Source organism: Hippopotamus amphibius, chromosome X, assembly GCF_030028045.1.
Source record: "Hippopotamus amphibius kiboko isolate mHipAmp2 chromosome X, mHipAmp2.hap2, whole genome shotgun sequence".
NCBI classification, from domain to species: Eukaryota; Metazoa; Chordata; class Mammalia; order Artiodactyla; family Hippopotamidae; genus Hippopotamus; species Hippopotamus amphibius.
The window spans coordinates 101,930,494-101,936,800 of record NC_080203.1 but is presented as its reverse complement, the minus strand read 5'-3'; positions in this window follow the sequence as shown (position 1 = coordinate 101,936,800).

Here is a 6,307-nt window from a genome sequence, read left to right as displayed (position 1 = left end):
GAAGGAGCTATCAGAAATGGCTGATGTATGGCTCTTAAATAAAGGTCTGGATGAGTAAACCTGGGTCAGAGCCAAAGGGGCAGGAGCCAGGACAAGTCACCAAGACATTGGGAAGAGAGCCAAGACATCCCCAAAACAGTGCCAGAGTCTACATCCCTGGGTAAGAAATCAGTCAGATCAGAATCAGAATCCGAAGTCACTAAGAAAAAGGACAACCCAAGGAAGGGGAGGGGTTCCATTCTAAATACCGGGATAGTGCAGACAGGCTGAGGTCCTGGCAACAATACAAGGCATATTGGATTAGAGACTCCATCGGCCAATAACATACCTACTCTCCCATAATAATGATTAGTGTGATGGAGAACAGTATGGAGGTTCCTTACAAAACTAAAAATAGAGTTACCATATGACCCAGCAATCCCACTGCTGGGCATATACCCAGAGAACACCATAATGCAAAAAGACACATGCACTCCAATGTTCATTGCAGCACTATTTACAATAGCCAGGTCATGGAAGCAACCTAAATGCCCATCGACAGATGAATGGATAAAGAAGATGTGGTACATATGTACAATGGAATACTACTCAGCTGTGAAAAAGAATGAAATTGGGACATTTGTAGAGTCATGGATGGACCTGGAGACTGTCATACAGAGTGAAGTGAGTCAGAAAGAGAAAAACAAATATTGTATATTAACACATATATGCGGAATCTAGAAAAATGGTACAGATCAACCAGTTTGCAAGGCAGAAATAGAGACCCAGATGTAGAGAACAAACATATGGACACCAAGTGGGAAAAGCAGGGGGCGGGGGGGGGGGGGTTGAGATGGGATGAATTGGGAGATTGGGATTGCCATACATACATTACTAATAAGAAAAAAAAGTCAAATTGTACACTTTAAATATATTCAGTTTATTGTATGTCAGCTGTATCTCAATAGAAGTTCTTAAAGGAAAAAAAAAATGATTAGTGTGGGTTCACAGGCTTCCAGAATGTCAATGTTGTTTTGTAAGTGACACTATAAAAGTCTAGAAGAAGTATGTGCCTGTTTGGTCTACATGGTGACCACTATAGCTACAAATATGTAGAAGGATAACCAATTAAAAACAGAGTCCCCAGTCACAGAGTTTCAGGGTACCTACAGAACTGCCCACTGGTCAAGATGGTTGCAAAATTGAGTGTCACATTCTGTTTGGCAAGAACCGAGCACCCACAAACGAACACAAGGCTGGATTAGTAGAAGCCGGATTAGTAGACAGCACGCTGAACCCAAAAGGTAAAAAAGTGGACTCAGAAAGACATTGAGTATTGAGTTTAGAGGTGCCCCACTGAATGTGGAGCTCTAGCCCTGCTCTCCTTATCACAGACCATTTTGAACATTGGCTGCTCCTCTAGAATAGGGGCCTACGAGTAAAAGTGAGAGAACGTGTGTGCTTGGAAATAAAATCCTGAATAAATTATGAGGCTGAATATCAGTCTCATTTGTCTTCGGTGCTTGATCCAAGCCAGTTGAACAAATTCATTGCATACCTGTGGACATTGTACTCTGTGATAGGGACTAGGGGCATGAAGCTGAGTGGACACAGCCGCTTCCCTCCGGGGCCTTTCTGCTTCCTAGGGGAAACACACACATGGGCAGATCATTTTGGTGTAATTTAGTAAGGGCCAGAGCATTAGAGGAACATAAAGGAGTGTCATATAACTTAGCAGAGTGTGTTATGGAAGCTTCTGAAAGGAGAGGACACTTGGTTCCCCAATGGGGTCAGTCATGGGATAGTCAGTGAGACAGGAAGAGAACCAGGGGACATAGAAACCAGGGAACGCAGTAGTGAAAGGGCCACAGCATCAAATACCGTCTCATTGTCATACTGCAGATGACGATGAAAAAGTTTTCATTGGATTTGGAAACAAGGAGGTCATTGTGACCTTAAAGATAGCATGTTTCAGGGGAGCCGGAGTGGGAGGGGAGAGCCAGTGTTAGGGGCTGAATGGAATTGAGGAAGTGGATGCAGCCAGCGTAGGCCACCCTCTGAAGGCTCATGACTGGAAAGGAAAGGAGGGCAATGGACAGTGGTTGCAGAAGGCAAAAGGGAAGGTGTGTGTGTGTGTGTGTGTGTGTGTGTGTGTGTGTGTGTGTGTGTGTGTGTGTGTGTGTGTGTGTGTGTGTGTGTGTGTGTGTGTGTTGTGTTTCTGTCGAGTTTGGGTTTTTTGAATTGGAGGGATATTTCTCATGCCTTATAGGCTAAAAAGAGTGAATGAAAAGGGCCCAATGACAACTAGAGCAGAGCAGGAAGATGGGTGTTGAAGCTGGGAGGGAGAGGCTGGCCTCGAACAGGAAGGCTGACCCCCATCCTCTGAGATTAGTGGTGGGATTAGGAGCAGTAGGTGCAATGGAGTTAAGTCAGAGGGAAAATGTGGTGGTGGCGGTGGCCTCAATGGCTTCGGTTTTCTTAGTTGGCTGGGGTCTTAGCTGTCTTGGGGTGGAGGTGGCACTCTTTGGCATGTTTCCCTCTCTGTCAAGGTCTCCGAATGACACAGTCATTGGTCCTGTGTCTCCCAGTGGAAGGAGAGCACCCTGAAGACCTTGGAATAGCCAAGAGGCTGGCCGGTAGGGCAGAAGGTGGAATTGCAGGGATTTCCTGACTTCCTGCAGCCAAGGGTGGGAGTCTGTCATGCCGTTCTTCAGCATGGCTCTGCCATTCCTTGACAAGGGTTTATTCTGGACCATGGCGCAAGCCAGGACAGGAGTCTTGCACAGAGTAGAGGCTTCTCTTGCAGCCACTGGCCCCCACGATGGCTCAATCGTACCTCTTCCTCCCAGTTTTATAGCCCACTTGAACCGCCCCCATCTTCTCTGCCCAGCCCTGAATGCATGAAGCTGTCCATGCATAGTTCCCATCGCACCTCCCCTGGGACCTCAGGCTTACAGATCTCTTGACTGCCCTCTACCCTCCAACCCCATTCCTGTTATAATACACTTTGCTTCAATTCAATGCAGTTACAATAACTTTCTTTGTTTTTAGCACTCTCTTGGCATTTATTAACTACTGCTTTGTTTCTGCTAGTTTTCATGTTGGTTTATCTTATTCCTTCCCTCTCAACAAAACAGTGACCTTCTTGACGGCAGGTACAGAATCTTGCACATGTGGTTTCAGCATTCCCCAGCACAAGCTCCGTAGTTGCTGGTAAATAAATAGTGCGAATATAATTTGGCTGAATTGATGGATAAAGCAAGCATGGGTGTGCTCTGCCTTGGGGCAGGCTGGTTCTTTTCTGACCCACAGAATACCAAGCCTTTGAGAGCAGATTCCCTCTCTGGGTGGAGCCGGGGTAAAGTTGTCAATGAACATGACTTTCTTATTGAAAAGTTTCTTATTGAAAAGTGTGTGGATGGTGATTAACAGCTGCCTGTTAGTGTTCCCTGATTGTCCGGAACACACTGCTACAGGAGCGCATTTGGAGAGGAAGGATGTGGCATGGAAACCTGCACCCTCCATGGCTCCCACGTCTCCTGCAACCCCCCAGCCACCACCTCCTCCCCGACTCTGCCCTTGTTTCCAGATTTATTCATTCCTGTGGGCAAAGCCTGCCAGTCACACAAGTTGGCCCCACAAAGCAGAGGGTGTGGTCACCCAGCATTCCTTCTGCTTGCAAGTAATTTGTCCTGTTGCAAAGGTGAAGCAAGACTTTCTTTTTTCCATCTGATTTATGGATCAAGAAAAAAAATGACTGTGTGAGTAAGAACTACAGAAGTAACTACTATCCTTCTTGGGCCCTCTGTTAGAGAGATTTCAAGATTTGTGCTTTGTGAACTTGGACTTCGCCTGCTGAGTCTGTTGCACCTGGTTACAGGGCCAAACCATGGAGAGCTGGGAGGCTGAACTCTGTTTAAATGTTGGTCTAATGAAAGCTCTTCTTCGGATTTTCAGAGCAGGAATGTTACTAGATGAGGACTAGTCTTGAGCATCCTTATTAGATAAGATGTTTGGATTTGGTCTTAAAACTGGGACAAATCAAAAGGCCATTTCATTGCTTCTTGATGTTAGATGTGAATTAAAATCATGGATTTTCTGAGGCATTCAAGGCCAGATTATCCTTCATTTAAGCCTTGTTGTTTTTGCATTTACCTTGGTTTCTTGGGTTGTTTCTCACACTAAAAAGGACAATGTAATACTTGGGTAGTGCAAAAAAGGTTTCAAGGCATTTCATTATAAAAACTGAAATTTCCCTTTGTTCATCCTAGCTCCTGCCCAGGCCGCATACCAGGTCCCCCTTACAGCACATCTAGAACAGGTTTCTTACGTCACCCCTTCTGAACTAGCACTAAATGGTATGAGGGTAGAGCACAAAACCATATATTTAAACTAATAACGAAGGGAACACCTAAAGGTTAGGAGCGGTGATATACTCATCTTAACCACCAGAACTGCTCCCTCCTCTTTACATTGGGCTGGTAAGTTCTAGAGTGTTGGTTTACTTCTGTGATGTGCGATCCCAAGGATCACACTCACTGCCCTGTCCTCACAGACACCATCACGTCCTGAGGTGCAAGTTCTCTTTACCTCGGGCTAAACCCAGCTTCCCGATTCAGCACAGGATCACTTGGGTAGCAATTATTAGTCTTTCTGTAACCACAGGAACCTGTTTTGCGGAGGGGACTGTCTTAATGGCAACGATCATCTCCATAAATATGCTCATTCGGTGTCCCATACTTAGATTGCAGTATCTGGCCGTTGACAGCATAAGACAGTAACAAAGCAGTGTTTTTGTCAACTCTGATGTGGAGGGGTGATTCTCAAATTCGAATGCACCTGTGAACCCCCTGGGGCTCTTGTTCAGATGCAGGTTCTTGTTCAGTAGGTCTGGGGAGGGGCCTGTGACTCTGCATTTCTAACAAAGTGCCGAGGGGGTGCCACATATTGATCCAGTCTCCCTTAAGGGAAGTGCATATTTCAAAACCAAAGACTCCAAATGGGTATTGTCAATTTGGCAGAACAAAACCACGTGAAAGCATGTGGCTTCTGATTTGGTCTCACAGCCCCTTCTCCTTAGCTCTTGGTTCACCTGCATCTGACCCAAGATAACTTGAGTTATTTGGCTTTTAATTCCAGGAGACAGGAACCTTTGGGATCTGCCTGTTATTAGTGCTTGATGAATGTTGTTTGTTCTTATTGAAACTGATTGAGTGTCCTTTGAATGTTAGCTTCTAAATCAGCCTTGCAAACCTAGTGGCACCTAACTAATTTTGGTCCTGGATCATCTCCATTCTGTCTGGCCCCTGAGGCCTTTCCTCAGGCCACACTATTTACTTGGCTTCAGATATAGCTAATATCTGTATATATTAAAACTTTATTCTATAATTCACCTGCTTACTGAATTCAGATAGGCCTTCCCCAATTAACCCAAGGTGGAATCATAGCACATTGAGGCCAAAAGGGACTTCTGAGGCCAGGGCCTGGACAAACCTTTGCAGATCATTCTTGAGCTTTCTTTGAGATTCTTAAGCTGACTGGCAGTTCCCTGCCTCATACAGCAGCCTGTTCCATGGTGGTGATGCTCGGATTTGGAGAGAGTTCTTCAGGTCTTCAGCTACATTACCTCTCGGTAATTTCCGCTGTGATGTTGCCTTCTAGAACTAACCCCTCTTCTGCAATATGGCTCTTCAACCAATAAAAGCTACTCTTGTGACTCCCTGTTTCTTATTTCCAGGCACAAATGTCCCATTTCTTCAGGTATTTCTTGTATATTGAAGTTTCCAGACCTCTTGCCTTCCTGGTCTTTGGGCTGTACATGCTCTAGTTTGTCAGTGTCCTCTTTTCCCTAGCCCTCTCTGATGTGGCCTGGCCAAACCTGGTTCTGAATGTTTATCTTGGCAGCCATGTTTTGCTGTTGGCTCATATTGAGTCAAGAAACCCCCGCCCCCAGGGGCTTTTCAAAGGGAGCTGAGTTTCCCGGACCAGGGACATTGTCTATTTGAATCCAGTGCAGATGCTTGTATTTATCTTAATTGGATTTCATCTTGTTTCTTTCAACCATTCCTTCCATCCAGTTGAGATCTTGAGTCCTGCTTCCAAACCTTCTTCCCTGATAGCCTATTTGTCATCAGGTTACTCACATCGTGTTGGGTCTTTCTCATCCCTTCTGTCACCTGCCAGGACTGCCTCCCATTCCCCTACCACTTGCTTTCCATATAAAGTGAGGACCAAGACCCTGGGATTTGGAGGAGAAGGACTCAGAGACAGAGAGTATCAAAATGCAGTTGGCTCTACAGAGGGGAGTGAAAAGGGGAGGGGAGTGAGA